The sequence below is a fragment of the Podarcis liolepis genome (assembly GCF_965112155.1).
Source record: "Podarcis liolepis genome assembly, chromosome: 1".
Taxonomy (NCBI): Eukaryota; Metazoa; Chordata; class Lepidosauria; order Squamata; family Lacertidae; genus Podarcis; species Podarcis liolepis.
Window position 1 is genome coordinate 66,979,407 of NC_139554.1, and position 12,404 is coordinate 66,991,810.

Here is a 12,404-nt window from a genome sequence, read left to right on the forward strand (position 1 = left end):
GCAATAATGATGTTTTTCAATAAAAAAGGTCTAGCCTAGTATTACGGTACCATTAAGTAGAATAAATAACTGCTATGCTGCTGACATCCAGTTCTATTTTTCTGTTATATCTGAATCAGTAGAGGCTATACCTATCCACTGCCTGGATGCCGTGGTGTGTTAAGTGAGGGCCAGCTATCAAAGAATGAGTCCTGGTAAGGTGGAGACTCTGTGGGTGAGCAGTTCCCACATCTGGGAGGTGAGGAGTTTGCCAGCACTGAATGAAGTTGCTCTCTCCTGAAGAAACAGGTACATAGTTTGGGAGTGATCCTAGATTAATCTGTCCCTGGAGGCCCAGGTAACCCCTGTGGCAAGAGTAGCCTATTATTAACTTAGCTTGGTATGCCAACTACGCCCTTTCCTGGAAAGGGAAAGCTAGACCACCATGATCCTTGCATTGATAACCTTGTGATGGGACTACTGAATTGTGCTCTGTGTGGGGCTTCCCTCAAGACTGGTTTAAAAGCTGCAGCCAGGTTGCTGAGTGGAGCACCTGAACACATAAATATTACAGCACTGAGGGATAGAACAGCTACCAGCCATGTACCAAGATATTGCTACTAACATATAAAGCTCTAAACAGCTTGGGACCAAGTAACCTGACCGGCTGCCCTATATAGACCTGTAATCACTTATATCACCTAGGGAAATTATACCCAACAGACTATCACAGGGCAGTGACCAGAAAATGGGCATTTTCTGCTGTTGCCCCTGAACTATGGAATGCTCTTCCCCCTGCCATATATTAGTTGCTTCAGATGTTTTGTGAAGGCATATCTTTTTGCTCAGGCTTTCATTTATACACAAGGTTGGATTGTGCTATTAAATTCCTGTGTTTACCTGATTCGGTTTTATTATATTGGGGGTTTTTGTTTTGTTTTTATACTGTTTTCATATACCACTTAGGGAACTTTAAAAATATGATGCAGTCTAGAAATGCTTTTAAATCAATCAATCACATCAATATATTAAAAGTACCCAGGACTGGAACCTAAGATTGGTAACCTAAGCACTGATTAGAAAGCAAGTTCCAATGCTATCAATAATCCTCACCCTCCAAGTAAGACTGCAAAATTACCTGAGGGTATCACTGAAATCAATAGGATTTTCTTTTCAGTATTCACACACAGGATTAGGTTGTTAATGTGTATACTAGAGTGTGAATAAGCTTCAGTGAGTTGTGAATGGAGTTACAAGATCTTTAGACTTGGATATGCCATTCACAGGCAATATTGTTTGCTGTAGGAGTAGCCCACTGGCACCATTCCTACTAGAAATTAACCCAACACTACAGTGTGGCATCACACCAACATCACAAGCTGTTCCAGCTCCTGCAGCTGACTTGGAAACATCTCTTGGCTGTTGAGTCTCTTAATACCAAACTTCTCAAATAGCAGGAGGCTGAAAAGGTTACCAAGTTCGTGGGTGCCAACTAATACTCATTGCCATCATAGGTGAGAAAAGATGACCTGGAAGTGTCTCCTTTTTCTCCTAAAATGATCTTTCCGGACACAATTAACTCAGAATTACACACTGGCTTATTTATAAGAACAAAGCAGGAAGGAGGGATAATTTATCAACAAGTTTTACTGCTCTTCATGTTAGTTGCTTCACTGTTGGAGGACAGCCAAGAGTCTGACAGTGTTAAAAGAGTTCAAAGCTCATTTTAGGTATTACTCGTTGCCCAAAGCAGCGCAAAGGGGATGACGTTCTCCTTCAGGTTTACAGAAAAGGTCACAAACATTTTTGCTCTGCTTTTAGGGATCCTAGGTATCACGTTATTGAGACTCAATTATTAGATATCAAAGGGTTTTCCTTTTCCATTATAAACTGTTTAAGTATAACAAAGTTCCAAAGAGAAGAATACATATATTGAATATTTTTTATTGCCAAGTGTATGCTACATTAGAAGTAGTTGGAAAAAATGAAAAACAGGTTAGAAAAATGAAATAGGGACCATACAGAGATTCTCTCACTGAATAAATGAGTCTGCCTTATACCAAACCTTTACCAATCCAAATCCATGTGTCTATGCTGACTAGCTGATAAGTCTTTAAGTTCTCAAGCACAAGTCTTTTCCATCCCTACAACCAGAGATAAATGCCAGAAATTGTCTCTGTGGTTTTCCACTTGCAACACATGTGCTCATTTCTGTGCTATCCATTCTCCCATTGTTCTGTGTACATTTAGTAAGAGGTGAAAAATTACTAAGAAAAATTACTCCACTGAACGTTGACTTAAAGTCAGTTAACAAGCAAGGCAAGTCTTTTTGTTTAACCAGCACACCTTCCATCTCCAAACAAGTAACCCCAAAAGTGTATCTTAACCTTGAAGAATGACTTAGTAGTCAAACAGCATTTGCCGTAACTTCTCTGCAAGTTCATGTGCACCAAGCTAATATGTTGCCAACCTGGGGTGGTCCCCCCCCAACTTGGTGAGAATGAGATGAAACACAAACCAGCATCAACTCACATCTTAAGAGAGCTGTGGGGAGAACTGCTGGAACTCATAACAATGTGTGTGTGGTGGGGATGATGAAAAAATGAGCTGCAGGCATTCTGCAAAGAAAAAGAAGGTAAACATCAGTGGCAATATAACCACATTAAAAATATACCCACACAAATCAATGGAAGGAAATGGAGGAAATTGCTGGATTTTTCCATTTATCTCAGTAGGAGGGTACTTTCCTATCCTTTTGCAGGAAAAAGGATCAAGTCACTAACCTAGGCTGGAAGATGCTTTAAATGTACCTTGTAAAACTATTATGCAGTAGGATAGGCTTACCAGTGAAGTTCTGGTAAGGGGAACAAAGGTTGCATCTTTACAATAGCCAATGACATTGTGGTTGTTAGTGGAGCATGGCAGAAGCAGTGTTTCCAATCTACATACATACCCTGTAAAAAGGTAGAAGGTACCTTTCACACCCTGTAAGTATTGTTACATAAATGTAAGCTCTTAAATTTAATGTTCAATACCTTCCAGAATGTTTGACTCAAAAAATGATAATTTTACAGAACTTGTGGCCACCTAAATTATACAGAAGTAGGTCAAACTCTAAAATTTGAGTACAGAATAAATATTGCCCATATTGTCTATTCAAAGAATTTATTAGAATTACCACAGCATACCTTTATAGCCAATGGGCTTAATTTCTATCAAGTTAGTATGCACTACCAAAAATCTAGATAAGTGTATTCTATTGCTTTCTGCTTTCCAACAAAATCAAAAAGGCAAAACATGTAAACTTACTAAATGTGGCTTGTAACACTTTTCTATCACTTACAAGACACAATTGGTTATTTGTTTACCCTGGGAGTTGGTAAAATGCATTGTGAAGTAATATAAATACTATTCTAAAGCACTGACTGTTTCTTCCTCACTTTCTTGATTTGGACCCTTACCCACATGAAAACTTTCTGGCTCTTTTAATACCAGAAATATACTTATGTACATTTGAGAGGTGCCTTGAATAACATTTCCCATGAAGTTATCAAGAGATCTGCTCCTCTCTAGCACCAAAGGGCCTCACATTCATGGCAATGGTCGGGTCTGTTGTAGAGCACATGGAGTTCAGTAAGGAGGAAGCGGGTGGGAAGGCTCAATAAACTCCCTATGAGGATACCAACTAACTCTCTCTCACTCTCTCTCTCTCTCTCTCTCTCTCTCTCTGTGTGTGTGTGTGTGTATTCAACAACAACTTGTAAGGCACAAGATCAATTTTATGGACACCTAGTGAAACACACCATTAGGCTTCCAATTCTGTACTTGGTTCAAATAAATATGACTTTCATGCTTTGGTCCTTACATATCTGGCTCTTCCCACATGGTCTCGAAAGTTGAAAAAAGACCATGCAAGGCAGTAACAGGATATACTCCAGTTCTAGAATGCCCCACACTACAGAACTCTAGCCTTCCCAAAGCCATTATTTCAAAAAAGACTGTAGCATTTTCTGTTTGGGTTGTCACCTAGAAACTGTGGTTAAGCATGCAGAAAGCATGAAGAGTTTTATAAATGCAGCATTTTTAACTGTAGTATTTTTACCTTCTCTACTCTGTTTAATTTAAGGGCATCATTTATGGCTATCAATTTGGAGTTTACTACTGGGTAGGTTCTCAAACCAAATAAAACAATTTATTTTTAGACCATTACAGCTACATCAAGTAACAGTTTATCTGAAGTATTAGAATTATCCTCTTTCATTGACAACCTAGTTCTGAACACACTTTCTTGGAAGTCATTTCCGTTGGTTTCAATGCACTCAGTAATCTCTTAGGTGATCAATTTACAGCAAAATGTATGTGTGACTAATTTGTTGCATGGGAACTATGCTCAAGGTAATATTTCTGTTTGTGATTTTTTTAGTACTCAAAATATTTTTGTTGCTGGGGAAGTGATCCTCCTCTAAGCAAGCACACTCACTGGTACTCTTGAAACATGGTTTAGAACATGGTGAGCACTCACTGGATAGTGCCTGTGGCATTAAGTGACAAGACCATGGCTCCTGACCCATATCCATGCTATTTTTGGAGATGCAGACCCTTGGTGGCTGTGTGTTCCTTTCTATGCTGCTAAAGCACTAGAGGGCTGATGCAGCACTAGTTTGTTTCTTTTGTTTAAAGCAGTAACTCCTACCCCCTTTCCCCACCATGCATTTTAAAAATATTAACTCAAATTTGATTTTTACAACAGCCTACGCATTTTTACTCATAAATTAAAGTCCCACAAAGTTCAATGCAGCAAGTAAGTGCACATAGAACTACAATTACAGTATTATGTGCATGCTTGATGTGGACTTCCCATGGTGCAAAGCCAGAACTAGAGCTGTCATCTTGCCTTGTTTACAAATATAAATATTCTGAACAGCAGCAAGGGAATTCCACCAGCCCACATCTATTACATGAACTCAGGATGTCATATTAATGGCACTGCATTGGGACCAATGCAAGTACAACACTAAAGTGAACTTTATAAAATGCTTAGAAATCTCTTAATCCCAGGTGAGGCTACCATTCTAACCATACTTATTCAGATGTAATTACCACTGAAGAACTTCCTTGGACCTCAGTGTGGCTCAATTTAAGTATGGTTAGAATTGCAGCCTCAACAAGTTTCAATGTATCAAGCAGAACTACATATACCCTGTGGGCTTACACATGCATCATACTATATCCAGAACACATAAGCTTTCACAAGTGCATTTAATCTTGTAAGAAATTGATTCTTAGTCCATACATTGCCTCTCTGGTTCTCTTTCATCTAAGGACAAATGGACTGATAATATGCCTCATCTAGGGGTGGACTTTGGTCTTTTTAATTTCAGCAGTGCCCTGTGCATGGTCAAAATTCGGTACCACTCCTTCTCACCTTCCAGTCTGCTTAATTCACTATTTCATAGTACCAGTAGTAGATAGGTAGCCGTGTTGGTCTGCCATAGTCAAAATAAAAAATTCCTTCCAGTAGCACCTTAAAGACCAACTAAGTTAGTTCTTGGTATGAGCTTTCGTGTGCATCTGAAGAAGTGTGCATGCACACGAAAGCTCATACCAAGAACTAACTTAGTTGGTCTTTAAGGTGCTACTGGAAGGAATTTTTTATTTTTATTTCATAGTAGTGACATCCTATGGCACCCCCTAGGCTTGGTACCCAATGTGGCAGAACCAGTTGTATTGCCCTAAATTCGCCTCTGCCTCATCTGAACAACTTGTAAGCACCTTCCATATCTCTTCTGATTGCTCTAATTGCTGGAATAAGCAATCAGCACAACACAAATCTTGATTTTGATCAAAGTCTGGAATCAAGGAGCTCACTTTGCTCAGGAAAACAGGGAAACTAAATTAACATAGCCACTGAAGGTTACGCAAATGGCCAATATATCCACTACTGACTCAATTTAATAGGCACAGAATCTCCCAGCAGAGATAATGTGAACAATGCAACATACTCCTATTGCATGGTGGCGCATACACTAGATGGTTTTCAGTCAACAGGTTATCATACATGAATATATAGGCTGCAATCCTAAATACACTTTGAGTAAGCTCCACTGGACACAGTAGGACTTACAAATAACATGTAGAACAGGGGTAGAGAACCTCTGGAATACAACTTGATCAGCCTCAGCCAGCATGGTCAAGGATGATGGTAGTTACAGTCAAGCAACATCTGGAAGGCCACCAGTTATCCACCCCGATGAAGAGTGGATTATGCTCTTAAACATCACTCTTATCTAGGAAGCTGTCTTTTACTGAATCAAATCATTGGTCAATCCAGCTCAGTATCCTCTATACTGACTCGGAGTGGGTTTCCAAGGTTTCAGACTGGTGACATTCCCAGCCCTACTTGGAGATTCTGCATGCCAAGCAAATGCCCTACAAGTGAGCTTTGGAAACTTCATTAATAACTACGAAGTTAACTCACCAAGCACTTACAAAACTATTTGCCTTTTTCCCGTTAAAGCATTTTAATGTCCTCTTTTGGTACTTTTTCTTGACAAAATTACAATACATCAGAGATTTTGCTATTTTACACCAGGGTCTATTCAAACTTTACTTAAGAGTGAGTTTGAGTAAATCCTCCTATGTTCAGGGGCCACCTGACAAATATATCACCATGCATTAAGATGGGCAGCAACATTGTAGCAAGAGAGTGATTTTGGTATTGGTTAAAATGATACAAAAGACAAGGTTTTTAAGAGTGTAATATGCTTGATGGATACAAACTCAATAAGAGCAAGAAAGAAGACACAAATGCTATCTTTATTGAACAATCATAGTATCCAGTTCAGATTTATGAGCAGGACAAATCATTTTACCCAACACATAATTATTTGCCTTGGTCATAAATCTGAACCAAAAAACAGTGTATTAAGAAATACATATGGCATCTCCACTAAAAGAACCAGAACCCAGGAAAAGGAAATAAGATCGTGATCTTATGTATAATTTGCAGGGAGTAAATCCCACTGCAAGTCAGCTTTATCCTCCCAGAAACACAAGGCCCATTCATCTTTTGTCTCCCAAGTTTTGCCTCTTACTAAGTTTGCATGAGTTATATTTTAAAATTAAGGTCAGTTACTAAGGCCTTACTAGTTGCTCAGTTGACCACAACTTTGTTTCTAAAATAATAATAAGAGGATGGGCTGTGGATTTACAATGCCAGTACCATTCCCACCCTGTCCACTGAATTTTTGTTTGAAAAAACCTCTGTCCAGAATACCACCCAAGTAACACTGCATGTATATAGGTTTTCTGTTGTTTTGTTAATAGGACAGCCCTAGGTAAACATACTCCGCTCCCTGTTCTCTGGTCCAGAGGAAGACAATCTAATCCCGTTTCCTTATCGCTCCTTAGCAAATATCCCAGAAATAAGCCCAAGAAACACAGGGAAAGGGGGTAATTTCCCCGCGTGTGCATGCGAGCCCCCTTCTCCCTCTCCAGTGCACCGACCCGGAGGCCCCGAGGAGGAAAACTACCTCAAGTCCTCATCCAGAGTAGTAGATGCGTTTAATCTGTTGGGCAACCCGCCCCCCCCCCGGAAAAGTCTCGGGCATAAGCGCCCTGGTATGCGTGAGACAGATTTCACCCATGCACCCAGACCCGCGCTTTCCGCGCACTCCCACCCACCCACGGGCAACACGCAGAGGGCAGCAGCGCAGCCCGAAGGAGAGCCACCTCTCCCCACACCTGACAGGAGTCGAGAGGGGCTCCGCATTTCGCCGGCAGGGATCCCCCGCTTCCCCGCACTGAAGTCACCGAGCAGGAATCTCCTCCACCAGCTCTCCCGCTCCCCTCCCTCGCCACCTCCATCTCTGCCCTCCTCCCCAGCCTGACTGCGGAAGGGAAGCGCTCCCCCGGTCCCGTTCCTCACCGTTTCAGAAGGGCGGCGGCGGCGAGCGGGGGGGGGGAGGTGCGTGGGGGTGACAGTGCGCAGCCCCCACAACGGCGCGCGGGATGGCAACACAAGCGACGCCCGGCGCGAGCAGCCCCCTATACCTGACCTACTTTCCGCCTGGCTTGCCACTGAACGTCGCACCACTAACCTACTTTCCAGCCAATGGCTTCTCCCCCCGCACCAAGCCCCGGCCCGCCTCCCGACCAATCGCGGGACAAAGCTACGCGGGCACGACGCCCAATGGGCAGCCGAGAGAGGCTTCGCGGTCCCGCCCTCCGCCCCGGCCGTCCAACCGGCGGCGTCGGCAGAAGAGAGAAACGCGTCGGGAAAGGGGATCAACGCTCTCGTTCCTCCCGCCTGTTTAAAGGGCTGTAACTTGTGAGGCGGCGGGGAAGCGAGGGAGCGGGGAGGGAGAGCGGAGGAGAAGAGGAGGAGGAGCAAGGCTCCCCCCCCCCCCGCGCGGCCTGTTGTTGCTCCTCTTAACGGTTGCGTAAGTGACTGTTTGGGACGGGTGGGACCCGGATGTCTCCCTGCTGTAGCGCCGAGCGCGGGCTCCAGCCTTTCCTGCGCGCGCGCGAGCGTCGCTGTCGTCACAGCGCTGTCGTCAGAGCGGGGCGGAGACAGCGGAGTCTTGTTTTTCTTCTCAGGGATTTCGCTGCCTCTGCGCGTTTTCGCTCCTCGCGGGGAGGCCTCCCCTCCCCCGGGAATGGTGCGCGGCTTCCCGCTCTCGGCGCGCTCTCGCGCCTGTGCCAAACGGTGGCCAAGGTTGCCCGCCACTCAGTGCCAGTCAGTTCACCCGAGCAGCCTCCGCTGATCTCGGGCAGATCCTGCTTCTGGTGCTGAAGCGTTATTGGCTTCCCGCTCCGCCTGAGGGATCGCCGGCACAAGTTAATGTTATGAACACGGAATACCCCCATGGAATAATAATAATTTGCTGATCGCGAAAACCCTCCTTTGCGCTGCCTTGTGCAACTCCGCATCCAGGACCCTTTGCCTCTCCCGACGTGCGCTGTGAAAACGTCCCCATCCATCGCCCTCTGTTTCCATCTCGACAAATTCCAGAGGACGGCTTATTGCGGCAAACGCCCACACGAACTTCTTTGCGGTGCCATAAGAGACCGAACAGATGCATTGCGACTTCTGCCACAATGCATGCTCCTTAATTTAGTCATTTGTTTACATTCTTTGCATGGTTCCTTTTCTTTCTTTATTTCGCCAAGGCGACTTACAGTTGTGAAACACTAAAACCGACGAATGGTGCAAAATTCAGAACTGAGTTTTCAGATCAACCGATGGTCCCCCTTCAGGAGCTGGTGGCACAAGCTCTCTGGCCTGGGCTTCCTCCCCTCTTCTGCCTTCTCTCAGGACGGATGGGTGTTGAACAGCTCCAGGGTGGTGGGAAAGGGACTAACCCATCAGTTCTCTTGGCCCTTGATTGTATTTTTTGATTATTTTTATAACTATTTTTATCTTCCTGTTAGCCAGAAGCAGCTTGCATGTCAGTGATATAAAAGACAGTCGCTGCCATCAAGCTTACAAACTAAAGGTTCACTATTAGTAGGATTACATTTACAGCTGCTATACTGCTAACAGAAGCTGAGTTAAGGGATCATATATCTGATGAAATATCTCCACTGGTTCTCAGTTACTTTCTAAACTCAAATCCAAGTGTTTTTGCTTATTTTTAAAACCCTGCACAGATGCCTACTGGATACTTTCAATACCTTCATTCGCTGAAATCTTTAGTTGAGACCTTTCTCCAGGTGTCCCACGTTCTTAGTTTAATGTGTGACACCTTGAAATAGAGCCTTTCCAGTTGTGGCTTCCAGTGTTTGGATCGTACTCCCCAGAGGAGTTCATCTGTTGCCTCCATTCCTGCTATTTCAGTGTCAGGAAAATACTTTTTTTTTTCCTTTTCCCAAGCCTTTTACTTTTTTCTACCATTTAAGCTGAGTGTAGTATCCTGCTGTTCTTCAGTTTCTATCTGTCCTGCCATTTTTGTCCCCCACAATTCCACTGCAGCGTATCTCAGACTACATCACAACAATATGCTGCAAGATTCCTACAAAAATCATTGTGTGCTGCTACAATAGTAACTTCTCTCATCCCTACTGTGACCACCCCCTCATACTGCCACAGCTTCAACTCTGTAGTTGCCATGGTAACATCAACCTCCGCAAAGTGCCATAGAAGCACTGCTGTAATGCCATAGCAATGACATCATGCTGCCAGGGATGCTGCCCATCCTCGCCATCTTCACATGCCATAACATTAAACTGCCACTGAAGTATTTCAGAGTTTCACAAGGCACATAGGAACATCAGCATAACAAACACATTACTGCTCTATGCACTTAAATTGTGCATATTTTATACCAGTAGCTGCACCCCTATTTGCTCCACGCCCCCCTTTACCAAGCCTGTGGGGAGAAGCAGGGTACACTTGCCCTGGGCCTCAGAGGGCTAAGCTGACCATAGGCAGTGGGCACCAGGGCCCTGCTGAACTTTGGCTGTCATGGCAAGAGCAAGACTCCTTCCCCAGGCTTCAGACAAGCTCTGCATAGGCTATTAATCTAGAGATTCCCCTTCCCACTCTGTGCAACTACTAAGATCAGTTTTCAGCTTCCCAACCCCATTTATGAAGCCGCTTCTCTCTCTGCAGTCCCATTTTGCACTAATTTTCACTTTTGCCCCATGCCCATGCCCCTTCGTTCCCCTCCATTTGTGCAATCTGCTCCCCAAACCACCCCCATGTGTTTCCAGTGTCTTCCAAACTCCCCTGCCTCCATGGACCACCTGAAAAATGCCTAGGGTCTTGGAGGACCAACTTAACGATTTTTCTACCTGTTGTAGTAATTGTAGCAGACTGCACAAGGCTGTATGCTTTTTAATTATGTTTTTATTTTTTCTATTTCTTACAATTCAAAGTGTAATACAATAAAATACAATATATAAAAAGCAACAAAAATTCAAATTAAACCATTTTATGTGATGGATGTGCTATCTCCCATATTCAACAACAAATCTACAGACATGCTGTGAACCATCTGAATGGAGCTAACGGACCACAATTTGGGAAATATTGGTGTAGAGAACAGAAGCAACTAGCAATATGGATTCAGCGGAACTTAAGCACTTATAATGAAAGCGCTAACTATTAACACTCCTATTGAGAGTTGAGATGAATGGGATTTGAAATGGTTCAAATGCCTGGATTGTGCCCTTGGTGTTCTAAACTGCACCCATGAAAACATATATCATTCCACCCAAGGGTGTATGCCTGATAATTGGTAAATACACAACATGGGAGCACCCTATATTTATTGTGCTTTTATGAAGGAGGACAGGAAGTACTTAGGGAAACATTCCAGGAACATTATTCATCTGTATTTGTGAATCAAACTAGTCAAGAAGGGAGTTCCCTAAGAGTGCTGAACAGTCCTTTTGAACTTGATCTTAACTGCACAAGCAGCACAGTCATTCATCCTGGAAAACCAGGAAAGCCGGATAATGTATTGTGTGCATGCTCAAGAAATAAACTACAGCCTTTTCAAAAGTTATTTTACTATAAAACCTATTTTGCATAACACTAGTTACAACATTGTGGCTGACTCTTCCCATCTATCCATAATTCAGATGGTAGCCATTGTGGGCCCAACATAGGCCCAGCAGTAAACAATCAATGCAACTTAATCTTATCAGCCAATCTGCTGACTGGCATTTCAAGCTCCTGGTGATGTCTCCTTAAAACTGTAGTTTCCTTTTAGCGTAGCAGCGGCAGAATCAAAGTGAATAACTTGCTTATGATGAATGCTGGCCGTCTTTTCAACCTGGAGCCCGCCAGCTGTTTTGGACTACAACTCCCATCAGTCATGTGGGTGGGGGAGGGACTGATGGGAGTTGTAGCCCAAAATGGATGAAGGACAGAGATGTGAAAAACTTCTCTAAAGGGAAGAGAGGACATGAAGTTGGCAGTTTTGTGAGTCAAGTGCTGTAGTAAAATTTATCTAAGTGTTCCCTGTTGCATATTCCCCCCCAGAGTGGCATAAATCCAAAACTTTTGCTTTTAACTTGTGTGAACTCACCCTTATAATTAAGGAACTTGACCTCTCAATTGAAATGTTGTCAAAGCCCTCAGTCACCAATGACAACACCATAAGAAGATCCTGCTGGATCAGGCCAGGGGTCCATCAAGTCCAGCCCCCTGTATTCACAGTGGCCAAGCAGATGCCTGCAGAAATCCTGCAAGCAGGACCTGAGCACAAGAGCCCTCTTCCCTCTTGTGGTTTCCAGCAATTTGTATTCAGAAGCATTTCCAATTGAGACGACCGGTACTGTACACTGTATTTCAAATGCAGTTGCACCATAGATAATGCATAATGGCATTACAATGTTGATAGTTTTATTTTAAATTCCTTTCCTAGTGATCCCTAGCATGGGATTTGTCTTCTTCACAGCTGCAAGCACACTGAATT

The 12,404-nt window shown here is 43.4% G+C and overlaps 1 protein-coding gene and 1 long non-coding RNA gene across 3 annotated transcripts in view; one reads left to right on the forward strand and one right to left on the reverse strand.

Annotated features, from left to right (window-relative positions):
• Positions 1 to 8,070, reverse strand: part of BMAL1 (basic helix-loop-helix ARNT like 1) — a 44,792-nt gene extending 36,722 nt beyond the window's left edge. Inside the window, exon 1 of one of the 2 annotated variants that reach the window (XM_083477660.1) lies at positions 7,907 to 8,070. The gene's annotated coding sequence lies outside the window, so the exon portion shown is untranslated. The remainder of the gene's footprint in view (positions 1 to 7,906) is intronic. The other variant, XM_083477659.1, reaches the window with a different exon arrangement.
• Positions 906 to 11,489, forward strand: LOC310695193. Its single transcript, XR_014519973.1, has 3 exons — positions 906 to 2,986; positions 3,080 to 5,434; positions 5,649 to 11,489. It is a non-coding gene; the product is annotated as an uncharacterized lncRNA (long non-coding RNA).
• The last annotated feature ends 915 nt before the right edge of the window (positions 11,490 to 12,404 follow it).